This window comes from Danio aesculapii, chromosome 9 (genome assembly GCF_903798145.1).
Source record: "Danio aesculapii chromosome 9, fDanAes4.1, whole genome shotgun sequence".
In the NCBI taxonomy this organism is placed as follows: domain Eukaryota; kingdom Metazoa; phylum Chordata; class Actinopteri; order Cypriniformes; family Danionidae; genus Danio; species Danio aesculapii.
The window spans coordinates 39079277-39103108 of NC_079443.1; the positions used below are offsets into that span (position 1 = coordinate 39079277).

Below are 23832 nucleotides of genomic sequence, written 5' to 3' on the forward strand. Positions count from 1 at the left end.
AAAGTTGGGTGTAAGTGCTGCTGAAGTGGAGATTTACGGCTCAGTGCAGGAGAATAACACTATATATATTTTTTTCTTTTATAATATGTATTTAATTGAAATCTACAGACCCAAATTGCTAAAATGCAAAAGAATTACTTTTTTTAATAATAACCTTTAAAAAAAACGTATAAAAAGCCCCAAAATTTATAGGTTCAAGAAAACTTCTGCAGGTTCTGTTTGCCTTAAGACTTGAATACAGAAATAGTCTGTTCCAAAACTAATGAAATGCATCCTATTAAATGTAATTTGGATAAGATGGTGTTTGAATAAACAGTTCAAATGTAGGAGGCAAAGGACTACAAATTTGTCGTTTAACAAAATCTGAAGTTAATTCTAGGGTAAAAGTTATTAGAAATCACTATTATTATGACGCATGCATCTTGACTTCTGTGACATTCAGCGTTGAGCACCAGCAGCCCAGAAGGTCATGACCAATCACAAAACCCATCTTGACTTTGATAATGTCCTCGCTGAAGTGTACTAATGACCTTCCCCGTGTGACGGTGCAGATGATGCGCCTGACCTCGACCTCAGCACGATAAAACAGGTTCTGTCTGTTTCCTGGAGATGAAAGAGCTGGTAAAACACAGAACACAGTCCAAATGAGCCGGTGCTCATCAAAACCTCTTCCCATGTTAATAATGTGCTCCAATGAGCCCACAGTGTGCTAGTGCTAATAACTGTGGCACTGGGAAACAGCAAATGTCCTCTCTCTCTTTCTCTCTCCCTATATAAACAATCATAGAAAACATGAGGATCTAAATTAGGGTAAACGTATATACAAAATAAATTTACAATAAAAACCACCATCCTGACAAAATGAAAGAAATTAAATTAATAAAATTACTGATTTACTCATTTATTTGTGATTATTATGTATAAACGTATAAATAAAGAAATAATACAAATAAATAAACAGATACATGTATAATTAAACAAATAACCAGATAAAATAAATAAATAAATGCTCAATCAAAAAATACACACTTAAATAGAGAAAACTATTATAGATTATTTCAAATAGAACAAAAACAATAACATACAGCAAAAAAGGGGTGAGCATGGATCTAATTTAGGGTAAACGGTTAAATAAAGCATACATTTACAATAAAAGCAACCAAACAAAATGAAAAAAATAAATAAATAATTAAAATTACTCTGGTTTTGATTTATTTGTTTGTGATTATTTTATTTATACACAGATATACATAAATAATAAAAAAATAAAACCAATAACAAACTGACAGATTTATAATTAAACATAAATAACAAGATACAATAAATGAATGATTAAACAAACAAATATATAAATGTATAAGGAAAACTATTCTCAATTTTTTCAAATGTAAAAACAGCAATAAAATAAAGCAAAAATAAAATGTATATGGGTAAATATCGATGTAATTTAGGGTAAAAAGTTAATAATATCATACACTTACAATAAAATAAACCATCCTGAGAAAATCAAACTAATTTAAAATAAAATTAAATCACTCTGGTTTTATTTATTTATTTATGATTATTTTATTTATACAGATATATTGTATGAATAAAATAAAACAAACAAACAGATACATTTATAATTAAACATAATTAACCAGATAAAACAAATGATCAAACAAACAAATAAAAGCATAAATAAAAACAAAAGAAAAATATTCTCAATTATTTCAATTAGAAATCAAATAAATGTATATGGGTGAATAGGGATCGAATTTAGGTTAAAGTTAAATACAACATAAATTAACAATAAAAATAACCATCTTGATAAGATATGAACAAAAACAAAAAATTACTCTTGTGAATTAAACGTTCACACTCTGCTCCTAAGCTGGGGTCACACATTGAACTTTTCACCCTATTGACTTCCATTCATACACAAGTGAATGTTGTAGACCAGAGACACGAGCTCCTGCGACAAGTTTTGCATGTCACTCCGTTTGAAAGTTCAAGCTTGGTGAACTCTGACCTGCAAAAATCGCATCACGTGAGACAAACAGAAGATCAAAACATGATCTCTCAGTACAGAAATTTAAAATATGCAGCAACTGCTCACTTTTTAAATGTCCAATCATCTTGTTTAATCCCACCCCTTTTTACAGCACCGCACGACAGAATTTTGCATGCTCAAACTCTAGTGTGAAAGCTTTACTGGTGGAATTAAAAACGATTGGTCACCAGGCTGGTCAAATTTATGAAACCTCCAACACTAAATTGGCCAGTGTCTCAGTCCAATCCCTGTATGTATGCATTTATATATATTGTAGCAAACAACCACATTTGTTAAAGGATTCAAATCCACTTCACACTTCGCAAGTGCATGTAAAATCCTTTAACAGACAGCAATCAGTTGATTATGCCTTTTTTATTTGCATACATTGTAGAAAAATATAAATAGTCGCAGACGCACTTTCCAGTTGAGCACACGACTGCCAACAATATGGTCCTCAATAGCCACCACCACCATCGTGAAACCAAAACAAACAACGTCATCACAACACTAGGGTCATCAAAGGGGAAAAGAAATCTTGACACACTGAGCAACAAAAAAGCAGTGTGATTACAAAGACCATACAACTTAGTCAGAAAATACTGACAGCAAATGCTTCCTGAAAGAACAGTACAAAATCACATATATACATCTATGGTGAATAATTAACTGTATCACCACAACATACATATCTTCTGTTAATATTGAAAACCCCCTATTTCAAATCTCAGTTTCACTGGAGTCTCAACCCCACTCCACCTACAAGCACTGTGCAAACAATACTGTTTGGGGTTCTTCTTAAAAAGACTTAAAAAGTGCTGTGCTTAAACTCAAAGAAAAAAAAAAAGAAAGCAAGTGTTAATTAAAAACGTCCTGCAGATCTAAAATACAGCAGATGGATATTTTTCTTGGCCGCAAGTGCATATGGCATCAATTCTGGAGTGTGGGAATCTCCAAGAGAGAAAAATCTGTGAATGAGAAGTAATGAATTCTAATGCTGCCATTCTCTAGTGTACATCAACAAGACTATCTGTCATTCTCAGTCAATACAACCAATCCATTTCACAAGCAATATGTCAAAACATGGCATGTCGGACACTCAACCAGCTGTTTCAGTGCTCACAGTGTTCTCATATGCTGAAACATCTGACCAGTTTTGTGGTGTCTGGGTTAAGAGAAACTTCAATAGAGTTCAACAACAAAAGTATGAAAGCTGCTAAAAATAGATGGAATAACATGGAAAACAATCATACGCACTCATGTGAACGTTCAGAATTAATGCAGGAAACCAAATAGAACTGCTTTTTGTTATTACCTTTTGTTCCTCAGAATTGCATAATAAAAACACACAATTGCTTGTTATGATGTCAGAATTGTGAAACAAACTTGAAATATTTAGAAAAAAAAAAGCATGTCTCTTTTCTTCCTCAAACTTCATCTTCCAGATGTGAGTTTATACCTTATAATTCCAACAAAATAAAGTTCATACCGTGAGCCAACTGCAGATTATACTTGACTATTTTTCTCAGAATTCTGACCTTTTTCCCCTCATTAAAATGTATCAATTATGTCTTAACTAGGAAAATGAGTGTGTCAGGGCTGCACGATTCTGGCTAAAATGAGATTCACAATTTTTGTTTTGTTGCTTAAAATCAAAATCAGAATCATGAGAAAATTGTGTAGATGTAAAATAAAGGTTAATATGAGTAGGCTATTTTTATTGTTATTGCTCAAACATATGGTAAAACAACAATAATAATATTAGGCCTATGTGTCTTATTGTTGGTTAAAATGCTAAATTTTGTATAGACTTTGAATGATGGACTTGAATAGACTTTAAAATATGTCTTGGTCATTAATGCACGGTAAAGTGATGAAATTATGCAGATTATGCAGCTTCTATTTACTAAGGTAAATATAGCTAAATCGTAGAGATCACAATCTTTTTGTGATTAGTCGTGCAGCCCGAGTGTGTCACAATTTTTGTAAAGAAAAAAAAAACAATACTAAAAAAAATATTTTAAAACAAAAAATATATATACACTTTCTAAATTTTAATGGTGTTAATGGGCTTTCAAAAAAAGTACAGAAATTGCTAGTAAATTGTCAAACAATTACAAGGAAACAGAAAGTAACACACTGAATTTCTAAATTTCACACCGAATTTCTAAATTTGTAAATGTGAAATTTTGCTGTACAAAAACTGAAATGGTGTTTTATCATGAAATTTACTCAATCATGTCTTAAATACAAATTTGAATATGACAAATATGACGTTTTCCAAATGCAACAAATTCAATCAACAATTGCTGAATTGCTGTTGATATAGCAAATTCAACAATTGTGAATTGCTGTTTCTATAGTAAAGGCTGCAATTGAGGTTGAAAATACATCCTCTATTTTTAGACTCATTCACATGTTTCACCTTTTGATCACTTGTGGATTACGGTCAAGGGGGACAAGCATTTGGACAGTGGGCCGTATTGTTCAGGTGCTCTGAGCCCCCATTACCGAGCTCAGGCAAAGCTGCTAATGTGGAGAGCGGCTAACCAGACACAGAGTTAAGCCCGGCATGAGAATTTCAACCTCGCAAAACCAGGGTCTCGCAGAGTACACAGTCTGTCTACAAACCGTGCTGTTGACACACTAATGACATTCCTCAAACGTGGAGTTTAGACTCGGCTCTTTTAAGAGTTCAAAGTGTCTGGCAAACATCAAAGAGAGCCAAATATATCCAAACGCAAGTTCTAAATTGTATATGAACTTATTTTTGTTGCTGTCAATACAGTAGATTGCAATGTTAAAGGGACAGTTCAGCTAAAAATTACAATTTTATGTGATGATAGTCAATTATACTAGGGCTGCACGATTGGGTAAATACTCACATTGGGATACTTTGTTTTTCTGCAATATACTGTAAAGGATTCATAAATATACATCGATTGGGATGATTTTGTAAGAAAGTGCATCTACATAAAACAATTAAAATTACCCAAACATCTACAAAATAAAATAAACTAATAAAAGAACAGATGGAAACAACAGAACTAAGATAAACATGGGTAAAAACATGGCTTCATTATTTCTGGTGGAGTCTAATAATATTGAGGTACATATATTCAGTAATTAAATGTAAAATGTGTAAATGTTGACACTGCAGATCCTGCAATATGAGATTTGCATATTGCGATATCAATGTTGAAATATATTATGCAGCCCTAAATTATACATTCATTTATTTTTGTTGCTGTCAATAAACTAGTCAGCAATAATAGGAATATATCAGCAAAAAAATTACAACAATGTTATGATAATAATTTGTCCAAAATAACACTCAAGACTGTATAGCCTTTACATCTCTTTTGGCAAGATGACTGATATTAATTAATTGGAAAATAATTTTTTCCTTCTTTTAAACAACAGGCAAAACATGTTACATTACAAAAGAAACAATTTGAAGGGCTTTGGGTCTAAGTTTGCTAACATGTAGTGTCCTTTAATAAATTATCTTCAAAACCATGTATAAGAGCAATTTGATATAACATGTATTCTCTGGGATTTGCAGAAATTTAGCCCTTCCCGTTTCTCTCGCTCTTATGTACACAATGTTTGCATGTATTATGATAAAATATGCTGCAATGAAAATGTATGTCATTATATAATATGTAAACCAGGGCTGTACAGTTTGGGGAAAGCAACTAATTGAGATTTTTTGACAGATTTTGCTATTGAGATTTAATTCAAGATTTAATCTTGTAGTCAAGCTTCAGCTCAATAATTTGTAGGCAATACTATGACAGCTCTTAAAATTTAATTGTTACCAATGTTGTTTTTCTTTGATATTAATTTATATCTATCAATGCTTCTGAAGCAGCAGACAAAATTATCCCACTTCACATTCCTGTTTGTTTGATTGGGCAGAACGAAAGTGTGCTCACTCAATTGGCTAGTAAAACTGTCACACACAGACCGCAGTCACGCATTTGCTCTGGGCGGGGGAAATTAAATAATACATATTATATTTCATATCACAGCCTTATGCGATTAGCTTATCACAATGACTGTGATTCGATTTCGATAAATCGCACAGCCCTAATGTAAACTAAAGGTTTTAAAAATGGCAAAAATTTTCATTTACTTTTCCTCTATTTGTTTGAAACTTGTTTGAGATTCATTCTTTTGATGAACACAAAAAAAGGGATGATGATGATTCTAGTTATTCCTCATTGCTAGAGCTGTGATAAAAAAAAAAATAAAAAAAAAACACTATTGGCTGTTTTTAAAAGAGAGAGGAGTTACTCTGTGTCCCACCGTCTCATGGTGTTTTGGTTGAGATTATGCCAAATATCGAATAAAAATGTATACTTTAAAACACTTCATAAAACCTTTAATGGAGTATTTCAGGCAAAAATGACAATTCAATGTGATAATCATTTGTCCAAAGAAATAACAAGAATGTATGGCCTTTACATCTCATTTGGCAAGATGCCTTAATTAGTTGGAAACAATCATTCTTTCCTTCTTTTAAACAATAGGCAAAATGTGTGTTCCATTTTGTCCATTTTCAAAACAAGAATCCATACCAAGGCCATACCATGTGTTGTCCTTTTATAAATCACCTTCAAAACCATGTATAAATGTTTAAGAACAATTTAATATAACCATGCATTCTCTGTGATTAACTGGAATTGCGCCCTTTTCTTTTTTCTCTCGTGTACACAATGTTTACATATGTTATGGTAAATAAATGCTGTAAATGTCGTTACACAATATGTAAACTAAAGGCTTTAAATGCAAACAAAATCTGTCAGTTTTACCCTTCCTCCACTTGGTTGAACCCGTTTCAGTTTCTTTTATTTAACAAAAATATATATTATGATAAATATTTGTTTCCCCATCAATGGCTACCAATGTCCGACATCCTTCAAATAAAACTGAAGAAAAAAAAAAAACCTCAAACTAGTTTAAAACCACAAAAGGGAGAGAAAAGGAGTACAGTTTTTATTGGGGGGGGTGAACTATACCTTTAAAAGGGAATTTTTTAAAAATTAATAATAAATATGCATTTGCATTAAAATATTCCAGCAGTGAAAGTAGTGTAAAATCCGGATGCAAACAGTTTTCTGTCTAGAGTTGGTTGACTGATATTTTTAAGACATTTAGGCATATAAATACTTTGAATGAATGAATCAATCAATCAATGAGTTCAAAATAAGATTCACTCATGCTCTTGAATATTGAAATAGAAAAGACTAAAATAACTCAAGCTTTAACAAGGATTTCAGCGGAAATTCACATCTCACAAAGAGACTTGAGTCTTCAATAAAGACTGGAAATTCAGCACAGAATACGTAAACTATTAAGCCTTACTGAACATTTGGGAAAAAAAAAACAAACAAAAAAACACCTTTACCATGTTCATTTAGCCATTAACCTGAATGCAGTTTGCGTCACGTTGCTCATTCTGTCCTAAACAGAACTGAAGTAAATAATAAATGCAAAGCTCTTGCACTCCTTGCTTTCCTAATTACAAGATTTCTCAAAAAATGCAAACTGTTGGCTTGAAGACAATGGAAAGAGCAGCCCAGAGGGCCAGGCGAGCAGGGGGAGCAGAGGGCAGGAGGGGGCTCGCTGCCAGATTGGTCCCACTGAGCCAATGTTTCCTTCATATGTTCGAGCCCTGGCACAATCTTTCATACCAGTTCACATGTAACCAGGCAACTGTACAGTCGGCTGGACACTGAACGAGTACAAGTGAGTCCTTCATTTAATGGAGAGAGAAGAGAATTTAGTGCTAGATAGTCTGGTGACTGAATCTTTTTTAATTGAGGTAACTACTGTAAATGATGACGACTACTTTCAGTTTACTGACGTACAGTCAGATCTTCTGAGCTTATTACTGTACACTGTCTTGCTAGAAAGTGGTCTTTCAATGATTAATTACTTAATTGAATCATTGAATTATTCACACATTACAGTTACAGTTCTTAAAGGGCTAGTTCGCCCAAAAATCTGCCATTGATTTATTCATTCTCTACTTGTTCCAAACCGGTTTCAGAATTTTTGTGAACTCAAAAGAAGATATTTTGAAGAAATGTTGTAAAATATATTTAAGTGGTATTTCAGCTAAAACTGACTATTCTATGTGATAATCATTTGTGCAAAAAGAAAAAAACAAAAAAACAAATACTATACATGTCAATAGCCGTTTTTATCCCATGGCTACATTTTGTGATACTGGCCAAGGCTACGTATGCTTGCAGGGTTTTTTCCCCACAAATCCACTCTGCCATGTGCAATTTTGACAATCTCAAATATGGTACTGGGCTGCGTTTTTCATTTGACCCATTTCTCATAAATCCACCAGAGGCCGCTGTGAACATTTTTGCAAACCTCAAATGGTTTACTTGGCCACATTTGTTCATCGTACTTGACATTTACACATCCTTCTTGTGCTTAATATATCACCTTGCAATCAACTGACCCACCCATCCCATTTACTAAACCCAACCAATAGGGTTTATAAAAGCAAACTACACTTTCAGAAATAAAAGGTACACAAGCTGTCACTGGGGTGGTATCTTTTCAAAAAGGTACACATTTGTAGATGAAGGGTCCATATTGGTACCTCAAAAGTATATATTAGTACCTACAAATTTTAAGAGGAACACTTTTGTACTTTTTAGGTACTAATATGTACCCTTGAGGTATTAATATGGATCTTTTAGGTACAAATTTGTACTTTTTGAAAAGGTACCACCCCAGTGACAGCTCGTGTACCTTTATTTCTGAGAACGTAGAAGAGAAAAGCAAATTGCAAAAAGGCATTGTAAACCTTTTGCCGCAATTTCACTGAATTTAGTTTTTTAGTTTTAAGGGTTTTTTTATAGACTCGAATTCTGGTCTCCTCCATGTCCCAAGTCCAGTGCTGGACAAGCTGAACTACCAAACAAACCATCTCGCTGAAAAAGCCATCCATACTAATCTAATATTAGATCTTGCCAAAAGCACAGTCTGCAGTTTCTAGGCCAATTTTTTTACCAAATCTTGTCTCCTGATAAATGAAAAAGTACTGTAGCAATACAAAATAAAAAAAACTTAAATTGTATTAACATTAAAAAAGCTAAATCTTTGACAAACTCCTCTGTTTTAATTATGAATTCTTTTTTATTTGTATTATGTTAGCAGTAAAAAGTGTATTTAAGATTTATTAAATGTCTCAACATTCTTCAGTATATCTTCCAGTGTTTCCTCTAGGTTTTTTCCAGCTGTGGCGGCAGGCTTTTTCTTCTCAGATCTACCAACTACCTGTGGCGTTATTTCAATGACAAACGTCGTGAGCGCAGTATTACAATTCGAGGTCGCATTTATGTAATAGTCTACGAGCATGCAAATCTCTTTGCTTGCGCGCCGATTTATTTTGCTCGTGCACAGAACTTCTTGCACGCCACCTCAAATATACGCTGCTCAGTGCTCAAGCGCAGATCTTCTTGCGTGCTCTCCAATAAACGCTGCTGAAGTGCGATTTAGTGCGTTTATGTAACGAGTATGTCTCCAACATTTATTAGATTTGCTAGGAATAGTTATGAATGTCTTTAATAGACCTGCAGAGCGCCATTAATGCGTCCTGAAGTAAAGTGAAACGGCTATACAGTTTGCTGGCCTCACGCATCACGCACCTGTCAGTCCGCCAGTCAGTCAGTCAGCACGTAACCTTAAAGAGTTAAACAGTTTTGGTGCGATTATCACCCACTATTAAAAAAAAACGACAATGTTTTGAATGAGAAGCTGTAATGTAGCGGGATCAATTTTGGCGTGGCACCTCGCCATGGAAGAATGAATGTAGTAGAAACCTTGTCTTCATTTGCATTCAACATAAGAAAAAAACTCATCAGGTTGTGAATGTAAAATGTAAAAAATACAGAGCTATACATCACAATACAGCCCAAAAATACAGAGAACACCCTATACCTTGACATAAAAAATCTTTTTTTTTTTTTTCAAATCAACAATCTCTTCAAATCTGACAATCTCTTACAATATTTAGGTAGCATGATCAGTTGCATTCAATGTTGCAGTCTTTCTTAATAATAGCATTAAGTTACCATGTTTTACATAACTTCCAGATTTTCCCTCCTACTGCAGTCTATATTATTTGCAGAGGCTTTAGCTACCAGGGCCGCCAAAATATCATTCAGTTGCTGTGGCAATTGCTCTGTGAACACACTCAGATTCATCCATAATGGCTTATGTACACACTTACACAACTCATATTCTACAGCCATGTATTAGAACTTGTTTACTTCTCTCAAAAAATTTAAATAAACAAATACAATAAAATCAGAGAAACTGAAAAAAAAAAAAGAGCAAAAGGAGCAAAAGCGAAAAGAGCAAGTGGTCAAATAAATTAAATTCCAAACAACAGAGAAAAAATAATTCAAATGAAATGAACACGATCCTTTCCTTTGTGATGAAACGTACATTAAATTAACCATGACAAGGCTGAGCGATTAAATCACATTTACAGATCGCTCCATCTGATGCGAATAAGCCATTTAATTCCTTTCCTGTTGCTTAAATGGATAAAACAGACCTAGACAGAATCTCCGGAAGTGAATTAAGACAAGAACATTTCCTCAAAAGGTATGGCATTTAGACATGCATGTTTCCTGAGTGTGACTCAGCTTTTGGTGTTAAACGATGTCAGATAAATGTTCACAGTTAAATAGTGGGCGGCAGATTTATTGAAGCACAACTGTGTTCCAAACGCTACTGTTCTTCATCCAGTAAAACGAGATTGATGTGGAAATCTCCCTCTCAAACAGCTGAAAACGTAAGGAGGAGAGGGCAGCAAAGTAACATTTTTCCTCCTATTTTTGCTGTAATTACAATAATGGCGTTAAAATTATATCTGCTAATTATTTTAAGCTGCCAAACCATAATTCACTGTTCCAGCCCTCCTGTAAATGGCAAAATGCTGTGTCAGTGTTATTCGTCCACTTATTAATTGCTCAAGTTGAGGCTGTCAATCATTTCTTTAAAAAAAAAACTATTTCTGAGTGACATTGGAAAAGAAATCTGATCGTGAAGCTTTAATATCACAACCTTTTGTTCTTTTACAATTAGAGTGAAAGAAATGCAGATGGGAACAAGTGGGATTGTGAAAATAGCTTGCTACATGTTGCTATTGTTAACATCCTAAGTCGACATGGAAAAGTACAAGAGATTTAAAACTAGGGCTGCACAATATATTGTTTCAGCATCGATATTGCAATGTGAACATCCACAATAGTCACGTTGTGAGTATATGCAATGCTGAGTCTTGATTTTAATTTATAATTTAATAATAATAAAGTCTTTTTTGAGGCCTGTGACTGTGAAGATTAAGAAAATTGAACTGTTCGTAATTTTGACTAATTGATAAAGCTAAATTTTATTGAACTGCTTATAAACAAAGACTATGTAGTATTATTTTACATTTTATTATTCAATTACTCTATAGCTGAATACAGTTAGACTCAAAACTATAAAACGATCTTTATATAATTTGTATCTTTTTCTTTATTGAATTTATCTATGGCTGTAGATTGTTTATTATATTTTATGCACTCCTCTACAGACTCATCCCAATCTATCTAAAACTATAAACTCTTTCCAAATAGTTATTCAACACATCTAGTGATATTGTATTCATATCACAATATATAAATCGCGATGTTAGATTGTTCCAATTTCATGCAGCCCTATTAAAAACAATGAAAATAAAGAATAAAAAAAAAACTTTAGAACAATTTGCGAACATTTAGTCTACTAAGAGCTGCAAATCTTAAAAAGTTAAATTAAATGATTATAAAATGATTTATTCTCTAAACTACAAATGACTTATCTTTCCAATGTTCAAGTATTGTAATTTATTACTTTTTTTAACAGAAGAGACATGTTCATATTCATTTTTAGACAGATTAAATACTAAAGATAGTAACTTCAATGAAGACAGATTGCTAGTTTCCTTCAGTAAATATATCATAACTTTTGATTAGTAATATGCACTGCTAACAACTTAATTTGACAACTTTAAAAGTGATTTTCTCAAATAATGTACAAACAAACAATACATTAATGAAAAGTTTAATTATTTTAACTTTAAGATGATTTATAAATTTCAATTTCCCCCAAAAAAAATTACCCCTATGACTGTTTTTTTTCTGGTCCAGGGTCTCAAATGTCCCTTTCTGAAGAGAATGAGGACAATATTTTTTATTTACAAATTGTAAGAAATGTTATCAGACCTTCACAGAATAAAGCAAACATTTACATTTTACCCAGATCTAGAAAATGTGATCATATCACCCCAATTTCATCCTCCTTACACTGGCTGCCTGTTAAGTTTCGTATTGATTATAAAATATTGCTTCTTACCAATAAAGCTTTAAATAATCTAGCTCCTGTTTATCTAACCAACCTTCTGTCTCGCTACAATCTAACACGCTCTTTAAGATGTCAAAACTCATAGCTTCTGGTAGTACCCAGAGTAGCAAAGTCTACTAAAGGAGGTCGAGCCTTCTCATTTATGGCTCCTAAACTCTGTAATAGACTTCCTGATAATGTCCGAGGCTCCGACACTCTCTCAGTTAAAAACTAGATTAAAGATCTTTTTAGTAAAACATACACACAATGCATCACATAACAGTATGATGCATGAGTGTGCTCCATGCAGGTGAGTGGGCTTGACAAACCACCTGTAAGACACACTCCTCCTGTCTTAACGCACCAGACATTTTGTTAGAAATACTCATATGCTCTTCATGTTTGTTTATATAACTACTATTATTTATTGCACTTAATTTTTGCATCTTGTGTTTAAATACACTATGAACAGCAGCTATGCTAATTATTTTTTTATTCTCTATTTCCACCTGGGGATACTCATTCCAAGGCCTCTAGAGATTATGCAGTGCCATTGATGGTCTCCATTACCCTGGACCAGGCCATATCCTGAGCTGCTGCTATGGTGATAAAGGAGGAGTGGAGAGCATGAGACCACAGTGACAGAAGAGTCTTTGCATTGATCCTGTGGGCCAGCTTAAACACCCGCCGGTGACCTACTCACACCTGCAGCTTCTCCATGATGGACGTCCTGTGTTCTCTAGCCTTCGGCGCCTAGACTGTAACTAACTTTAATTTCTTTATATTTTAAAAATAAAGACAATAGAGAATCATGGAGTGATTGTTTTAAAGATTTTAGGTTTACACTTTTACACGTTACTGGAGTGAAAATTACTCATATTTAAAACTTAATTTTTGTAAAACCACGTATCTTACCAGAATGAAATCAATACTGCTTCCTGGCACAATCCCCATACTAAAGCAATCCACGCTGCAGCTTTGGTTCTAATTTAGGCCATCATACAGTTCATTCACATCCCAGGTCTGATTCAGGCAGGCCTTGTTTCAGTCACCTGGATTTGCTCCGGCCACCCTGTGATTAGCACAAATATCTTGTTATATTAACAAGCATATGGGCTCTCAGAGTGAAGCCACAGCTAGACAGCTGGGATATTGTTTCCCTGGATGAAGCTGCTCTGCTCTTTCCATGTGCCACAAATGCGCGCTGTTGTATTCATGGAATTCACAAAGCTCGAAGCTTGGATCCAAATAACAGCTGTTACTGATACATATGAGAGAGCCGTGAACCTCGCTTTGTTTTGTCCAGCCTAATCACTTAAGGCAAACTGGAAAAAAAAGGACTAAAAGGAGAGGCAAATAAGAGCAAGATGAGAACATACGTCACAGGCTAACGCTCTTTAAACACATCCCAAAGGACTGACATGGTGAGGTCATCAATTTTCCACTTTGTTTTAATGCATCTCAGTTTTTTAGTCCTTTAAATAAACTGGTATATAAATAAAAAAAACATCTGAGAAAAGTGCTATATACAGTTAAAGTCTAAATTATTAACCCTCCTTTTTTTTCTTCAAGTTTACCAAATGAGGTTTAACAGAGCAAGGAATTTCTCACAGTATTTCCTATAATATTTTTCTTCTAGAAAGCGTATTATTGGTTTTATTTTGGCCAGAATAAAAGTTAAGTTTTTAAACCATTTTAAGGTCAGTAATATCATTAGCTCCCTTTAGTAATATTTTTTTCAATTGTCTACAGAACAAACTATTATTATACAATGATTTTCCTAATTATGCTAACTTGACTAATTAACCTCGTTAAATCTTTAAATGTCAGTTTAAGCTGAATACTACAAAATATCTAGTAAAATATTATGTACTGTCATCCTGGCAAAGATAAAAGAAATCCTTTATAGGGATGCATGATATTTTGGCAGCCAGATCGTTATCGGCCAATAAATGTTATTTTTAATGTTATCGGTCCGATGTCAAAAAAAGGCTGATATCTTTAAGCTGATAGATTACGTAATTGTACAGAACTGCCTGCCTCACGTATGTGTGGGTCGAACTTGTTCAGATTTGTCCGATGCACTGATAGAGCTTTCCTCACATTACTCCTATTGCTTTGTTTTAATAACTCAGTAAGTAACCATGTTCCTTATCGTAGATAATTTTGATTGAGTATCATTGTGTATTTGGGTTTAAATCGCCTCAGGAAAAATATTACATGTGTAAACATAAGAGCAGCAATGCACATGTGCTAAACAACTCGTTAGGTTGTTTGTAATTAATATGATTATTTGTCCTTACCATAGCGTTGCTTGCCATGTGTTGTTGATTTAAGATTGTATTCAGTGTGATCAGCATATTTATAATAATTGTAACAAGCGCACATGATGGCCATTACCACGCACACACATAGTGAACGACAGAGCCTTCACAGCACCCCAAACAGCAGCAGGGGAGATGAGAGTCAGTCACTAAATCTAGAACAGAGGTTCTCAACTGTCCGCCACATTGTCTTTATATTATGCACGGTGTTTGTCAAAGTCATCTATGCTCAATGCTCAGGTGTTGTATCAAAATCTGACTCCAAGGACAAATCTGACGTAAGTTTCAAACTCACAACGGTTTATCATAAACCTTTCATAGATGTTTCCCGCAACTGACAGCAGGAATGAACATAGAAGCGTTATCCGATTGACAAGCAGCACCTACATGTGTTCAAAAGAATCTAAAAAGCCAAATGGGACAAATTTATGCTGCATTTTATAAATACGATCTGTATTTAGCTTTTCGCTTGTACGGTGGCTCTGAACTGTCAAAACACCTCTCAAAATGCCTTTTCAGATATTACATATTTCTACTCGTCACCTTGGAATTATAAGGTTCTATCAGCGTTCAGAATGATTTTGAGATATTGAGCTTCAAAAGTTTTTGCATTCCATAGCAAACAGTATGCGTGTAACATTTATTTTTAAATAAAAAGTCTTAATGTAAACAACTTTTTAAAAAACCTCCCATAAATGTAAATAGGTTTTCATTTAATAAGAATGTCAATAACTCAATATTGACATAAATGTCAGATAGAACCTTATAATTCTAAAAAGTGACAATATGTACATTACTGTAACACGTTTTATTGAAGAATATTTGAGCTGGTTTCAGTTCTTAGGTCTTTCATTTTCATTTTATTTTAAATCCATTTATTTTACTTATTTGTTAATTAAATCCCATTTTGTTAATTAACCTATTATTTTTATGTAGTCAAGCTGCATGTTAATTTGCTATGTGAAGAAAAGGAAATAATATATTTTTGGTATGCTAATTTATGTGAAATTGTGAATATAGGTCTATATAATCACGTTGCAATTTTGAAATTATTGCTTTTTTGCTTTGAGTAGACTATTGTAAGATCAGTTCAAACTTTTAGGAAGTTTTTTTTTTTAAATAAAATCAGTTGTTTACTGTGCAAAAATATAACATTTCGCAATATTTATATTTTACGGCTATATTATATCGGTTAATATCGGCCTCCAAATCTCGAGTTATCATTGGCCAAAAATTCAATATCAGTGCATCCCTAATCAGCTATTAGAAATGAGTTAAAACAATTATGTTTAGAAATGTACTAAAACAATCTTCTTTCTGTCGAACAAAAGTTGGGGGAAAAATATACAAGGAGGCTAATAATTCAGGAGGGCTAAAAATTATGACTTCAACTATAGGTGTGAATCAGAGCATACAGTAGCACCTTTTCCTTCAATTCTTGTTATATAATAATGGTGTTAGAATCTGTAGAATTCTGTGTAATGGTTCCAATATGACAACATGTTAAACAGAGTTCACACTTGTAGTAATAAGGCAATATCAGCTGCTAGCCAAAATATTTAACAAAACCACCACCAAATATTTCTGTAGACTTCTATGAGAAGATTCTTTGTAGGACTAGTCATGTGCAGTATATGATGACTGTAGAATTCATAACACTGCATGTGTCTAGGCTATATTTGGTAAAACAATGAGCTTTTTCACATCCATGTCAAGGATAACAGAAGCGACAGGAGGAAAATAAGTCTTTATCAGCTTATCTTAAAAGGCATTAAACGATCAAAAATAGGCTCACTGGAAGTATGAGGCTTTAATCTGCAAAAACATACTTGGCATACAGTACATTTCACTGTATTTAGGTGAAATCAACACTATAGGCAGTTAGTCAAACATGATCTTTTCTAGTTTTTACCAACATGCCATGATTTGAATTATAGTTCCTTTTAGATTTTGTGAGTACAATGGATCTTGAGATAAAAAAATAATAATAATAATAAATATTTTTACCACAAACACACAGAACTGAAGCAAATAATGCGATAAGTTTTTGAAAAAGAAATCACAAAATCAGTCATTTAAGACATGTTAAAAAAATCCTGGAGAACTAATTATTACATGATCAAGTTGTATTTGAAACTTGCATACAGTATATTTGTGTCCGGTGAACGAATGAAATGCGTGTTTCTAATCGGAGATGGTGATTTTTACAGGGTTTGTTTTTTTTGTCAGTCATTATAAAAAAGGAGCAACCTGTATTCTCTCATTTGCACACTGGCAGTAGAATTACTAGCAGAACGTTCTGCTCCCATTAGTACTTTTATTGGATGGCAGTCTCTGATATTCAGTTTGGTGAATCAGACCATAAAAAAAATAAAAATAACAAAAAAAGTATTATTCACCATCTCTATCATCATTTACTCACCTTCATGTAAATTATATTCTGCACAACTTTTAAACAGTTATGCTTTGTTTATAAAATCTGGGTGGCTTGTTAAATGTGTTTAAATGAAAAAAAATGACATGATGAAATAGTCATGATTGCATATGTTTGTTACTATAACTTAGAGCTGTGCTGATAAGACGGTATCAATATTTATTGACAGAACACCATTGTCATTAAAGATAAAAAAAAGTTTGATATGAAGCTTTGGTATGAAACGCTATAGTTTTATTAAAATGTGTCTGCCGAGCGTGCGCCTTGGAAGGAATTCCAAAAACCTTAGGGTTATTTCTAATAAAGGCACAGGGCTTGCATGCACAAATAGGGAGCAACGTATGAGGCGCCGTGTAGGATTTAAATCAAACTTTGCTTATCAACACACACATAAACACGTGCATATACACCTATAAATTACTCGCATATACACCTATACTTTTAGATGTTCAAAACAACATATATGAAACTTGTGTATATACATATAAACTTGACACACGCATACACTCACACACACACGCACATACATATAAACTCCATTTATGCAAACACTACGACACACGCGCACATACATATATACTCCATCCATGCAAACACACCCACATTAACACACGCACATACATATAAACTCCATCCACGCATACACACCCACATTTACACACGCACATCCATATATACTCCATCTATGCAAACACACCCACATTAACACACGCACATCCATATATACTCCATCTATGCAAACACACCCACATTAACACACGCACATCCATAAATACTCCATCTAACACACCCACACACATACAACTCCCAGCATGCATAAACACCCGTTAAACAGTCGAGCAAACATCCAAAACAAGATACACAAACGTATACAAAGTTGTGCATATTTGCAGGTGATTTATATGTGGATGTGCGTTAACTTTTCAGTGTGAATGGAAAGCATTAAGTAATTTTTTTTCTCATGCAAATCAACGTGAATTTTAGAGTGATCTTGATAGCAGTGACGTTTTTCGGTGCTTTATTTACTTGTGCTAATTGCAATGAGGATGATATAGTCAGGCGAATAAAAGTGGAACAAGATTATAAAACTGCAGCGCATTAAACACACGCGTCTTTAGTACCGCAAAACACAGAGTAGACGCGCACTACAATTTAAAGCACAGATAGCGTGACCGTCTTGAGCTGCGGGCCTTGATGGCGAAACAAATTGCGCAATTCAGATTCTGTTTGCAGTTCAGCTGAAGGGGACACATTTATGGAGAGAGATTAGACTCAATAATAATTCACGCAAAAGACACGATGTACACATGCGTAGCCAAATTCACGTACGTAAAATATTTATTTATACTTACAAAAACAATTCACATGCACAAAATAAAAATACATTTTCATAAAATACGTTTCACAAATGCAAAACACCATTTGCAAATATATAAGAGTGTACATAAAGTTTTGAATGTTTAAAATTCACGAGTTCATCCTGAATGAGAATGTGCAAATCCTCTCTCACGCACGACTCACCCTGAATACGAGTGTGTGCATTTTTGAGACTTTCCTGCCAGAAACAGGCAACTCGTACCTCTCAGCCAATCAGATGAGAGCTGTACTCGATGTCAACCAGTCTGCGCTCCTTTTGCGCAGTCTGTTCCTCTAACCAACATGGCGGATACTCCTGTAAGTCAATACTGTTTCCTACTAGTTTGTGTATACGCTTTTTATAGTAGGATCTGAGTGTATTTTCAGTAACTCAATAGAAAAGTGCTTGTATTAAGTCTATTCTTCTTAGAGGATCATCTCCGTTAATTAAGTCAGACTGCGCAAATGGTGCGCACAGTGAAGCGCTTCGGTCATTCCCGCGTTCTCAGGGAGTTGTGATTGGTTGAACCGTAAGCTCGCATCTTATTGGCTACAGGGCACGAGTGACTCACGTGGGAGGTGTGCTGACAGGAAAGTCTCAAAAATGCACACACTCGTATTCAGGGTGAGTCGTACGTGAGAGAGGATTTGCACATTCTCATTCAGGATGAACTCGTGAATTTTAAACATTCAAAACTTTATGTACACTCTTATATATTTGCAAATGGTGTTTTGCATTTGTGAAACGTATTTTATGAAAATGTATTTTTATTTTGTGCATGTGAATTGTTTTTGTAAGTATAAATAAATATTTTACGTACGTGAATTTGGCTACGCATGTGTACATCGTGTCTTTTGCGTGAATTATTATTGAGTCTAATCTCTCTCCATACACATTTGACTCCACTGAATTAGATATGGATCTTATTATAGTCGGCGAAGCAAGAACATTTCGCAAAATGTTAATTGCGTCTGTAACATTAGCGCTATCACTGTTCATCATGGTCATTCAAATGGAGAAACGTGGCAAAATAGCTTACTTCGTCTTATTTTCTCATTAATGGCAGCTGGCAAACCAACAATGTGCATTCCTGCCACCTTCTGGACTGAAGTGTGGACCCTATTAAGGATTAAGGATAACCCATTAAGGATTGCGACACCATGCAGAAAATCATATTAGACAACAATGTATTTATTCTAATAATAAATAATATTATATACTTTATATGTGACCGTGTATTGATTAAACCTACTGCTTTCATTTATTTGAGGATTTTTAATAAACATTTTGCTGGAGCAGTCATGTCATGTTTTCAATAATCAAAAGACCTAATACCTCAATTAATCACATCATTTATATTTCATAAGCTTGAAGATAGGATAGATTTCACTACAACACGGCTAATTGAAATTACCTGATACATGCTTATAATTATAAATAATGATATATTTCGTTTGGCTGTGACTTTTACACTGAAATGACTTCTTTTTTATGAACTGAGATAACTTCCTGTTATACTGAAATACCTTCCGTTTAAAGTGAAAAATTCTTGCGCACTCACATATGAAATCACTTGCATATATGTATATACACAAGTCACTATATATATATATATGGGTGTGTTTGCATAGATGCAGTTTATATGTATGTGCGCGTGTGTGTGGGTGTGTTTGCATAGATGGAGTTTATATGTATGTGCGTGTGTTAGTGTGGGTGTGTATGCATGGATGGAATATATATATGTATGTGCGTGTGTTAATGTGGGTGTGTTTGCATGGATGGAGTATATATGTATGTGCGCGTGTGTCGTAGTGTTTGCATAAATGGAGTTTATATGTATGTGCGTGTGTGTGTGAGTGTGTGCGTGTGTCAAGTTTATATGTATATACACAAGTTTCATATATGTTGTTTTGAACATCTAAAAGTATAGGTGTATATGCGAGTAATTTATAGGTGTATATGCACGTGTTTATGTGTGTGTTGATAAGCAAAGTTTGATTTAAATCCTACACGGCGCCTCATAGCAACGCGCACTTGGTGTGCAAGCGGCGTATGGGATGGGCTCGCATTTTCCAGGCGCAATAGTCGAGTGAGCTCATCGCGATTAATCCAAGTAGAACCAAGCAATCTGCTTTACACTTTGTATGGAATATACATATTTCACTAATAGTAGTACACTAATTACCTCTGACAAACACAGAGCACCCAAACACTCCATAAATAAGACTTGTATCAGAACTGCAGCAATTATTTGTCCGTTGGTCATCCTCTGAGAAAATGGTTAATGGTCGCCTAGTTACTGCGAGGGCAAATCACATTAAAAAGGTGAAGGAATCCAAGCTCCACACACTTTTCACTTTCTTTTATACGCGATATGTGAACGAACTGAACTGGTTCATCTTAAAGCTAAAAGAATTAAACTTTTCATTAATGTATTGTTTGTTTGTACATTATTTGAGAAAATCACTTTTAAAGTTGTCAAATTAAGTTGTTAGCAGTGCATATTACTAATCAAAAGTTATGATATATTTACTGGTATGTGAACTGGTTGGGTTTCATCATCACCACCTAAGGTCAGAACAACAACACATACAAAAATGAGTGCTGTTAGAAGCAGTAGAAAGGAGATTCTAAATAAAAAATTATGCAAGGATGTCATCAGAGTGGCTTTTTGGTTTCTTTTCTTGTGCATCCTAAGATATATTTTTTTTTTTTGACTATTAAAACTGTCTGCCTTAGTAAAGTTGGCAAATTAAATTAAAGTGGTTAAATTAATATAAAAAAATCCTAATATTCCTAAATGCATTGTAAAAAATATTCAATAATTAATCGATACTGAATGATATGAAACATCATATCGTATTTTTTTTTTTTTGCTGTATCCCCTAGCCTTACTTTAACTTGTTTTATTAAGTTGATCAGGTTTCAACTTTAAAAGTTAGCAAATTTTAGCTTGATGTTTAAAGTCATTTTAATCAATGTAAGTTGAAACAATTAGCATTACATTCAACTCTAACATGCATTATGCCCCTTTGAATGGAAAGAGCATGAAAACCTCAAGTTAATTTCAAAGTCATACAGAAAGGTTTGTAACCACATGAGTTTAAGTAAATGTCAGAGTGTTCATTTTTGGGTGAACGGTCACTTTAAATCCATAAGTGCTCCAGGTTTTAGCATCATAGAAAAACTGTCATGATGGGGGTCCTGAGGCTGTCAGCTGGGGCTTGCCGTAAAGTTATAATTTTGAGTTACACCATGTGTCTTTCAGGATGTAGACTGAGAGCTGGAAAACTTCATGCCTGCCTGCCTGAGTTACACTCAGGCAGTCTGTGTCCTCGGAGGCAAAGCAGATGAAACCTTAGACCTGAAGCACACTTAAAGACCTTCAGGGCTTCACGTCCATCTGCTCCAAATGGGGTTTATTTTTCATCCCTCAATATTAACAGATTAGAACTAAACCCTACAAAGCAGTGTAATGATAACATAGTGGGTTCATATTTCAATTACTAGTCAAAAATGTCACTTTCCAAACGTGTCACAGGAAGCACAAAAATCAGCCTTTATTGGCACTTAGAGATATCAAATGGAGAATGATCTTAAAAGATAAGTGCAACTTGAAAAAGCACAAAAGAAAGGAAGATTTGAATATGATTCCTGCTTATGATCCACTAACTTTTTTCTTCCCCCATTATAAATCAGACACAATGTTGTTGTTGTCGTTGTTGTAGTAAAGAGCCCAATTTTATGCTGGGAGACTTTTCCAATGCTTTGGAAAATTTTCCTGCAGCCAATGAAACATAATGCATACTTCAAGTAAGTGATCACTTTTGGCAGATCTGGTTTGATTAAAACGAACTCTGGTCAGTGAGGCTCATTTAAAGAAGTATAAATACTGCCACCTAAACCTTGGTGCACACAAAACAAGTGCACAGAGACCACAGAAAAATAACTTTTGGTCAATTTCCAAACAAACTCTGGTACAGTGTAAAAATCAAGCAGTGCAATTAATTAAATAAAATAAGTTCCTTGACTTTCAAATTTTAATTAAAGTCCATCAAACTTAATAGAAACAAGCTACGTGAACTCAAAATGTAACTATTAGACTGAACTTAAACTGAATGAGTTAACCCAAGTTCAACTTAAGTTCCCAGCATGTTTTTTTTTTTTGTCAGACCGGAAAAATAAAAATGTAAAGAATTAAGTGTTGTGTATTTTTTGAACATTTGCTCTGGGTCAGGGAAATTAAATAATACATAAATATATTTCGTAAATCGCAACCTCTTGTGATTAACTAATCGCAACGTTATAAATTGCGATTGGATTTCAATTAAATCAACACCCCTAAATCCAACAGAAACTAAAAATATCTAAATGAGCCCAAAACAGAGCATGATGTAATAATATGTGATCAGAATAAAGACCCAAAGATTAATACAGTTGTTTTTCTTATTATGATATTGCCTATTATAGTTAATTACAGGCATCAGAAACATCTTTTTGCAGTAGATTTTGTTGTTTGGATGTTGTTTTGACTCCTTTATACAATTCAGAAGCTCTTTGGGAGTTCTCAGATGATAAAAATAGCATATGTTCGCACATGCAAAAAATGTCTTTTGTCCAGCCCACAGCATGGCTTTAAATGTTTTGTTTAATCTCAAAATAGGCATTATAAAAGCAATTGTTGTGTTTTTTGTGGTATTTCTAGGGTCAGTCTTAAAAATTAAAGTTTAAATACTATGTGAATCAGGACTAAATGTAGCATTTTCTGTTTTGGTTCATACCAAACAACTAAACAGAAGACAACTGTAAGTGAATCACACTTTGAGGCATAAAATGCATGCATATTAGCAATATGTTGGACGCTATTCCTACTCAAACATGTGTAAAACATTACAAATATTGAATAAGTGTCCAAACAACTGACTGATGTATATAAGAAAAGCAAAAAAGGCAACTAACTGATGGTGTTTTGGCCTAAACAATCCTACTGGGATTAACTGGGCTGAGATTACAGATTTTTTTTTCTTTTTTACAACCAGTTAGACACGTGACAAGTTAAAAATGGTTTTAAATTCTCCAGAGGCACTGAAATGGAGTGTGGGAGTCTAAAAAGTATGGGAGAGCGAGCTCCAACAGAGTTTCACATGAAGCCTTTGACTTAAAATTACTAAAACTTTTTTGTTGTTGTTTTGTTTGTTTTTACAAATCTATAGCTACGAGACATTTTGTTGTGTTACAGTAAACATATTAAAATTTCCCCAAACATACAGTACATGGT

At 34.0% G+C, this 23832-nt stretch overlaps 1 protein-coding gene across 1 annotated transcript in view; it reads right to left on the bottom strand.

The window, feature by feature from the left end:
- The window catches only part of adcy5 (adenylate cyclase 5), a 152139-nt gene that overhangs the window by 100056 nt on the left and 28251 nt on the right, over window positions 1-23832 (bottom strand). The gene's annotated exons all lie outside the window — the stretch shown is intronic.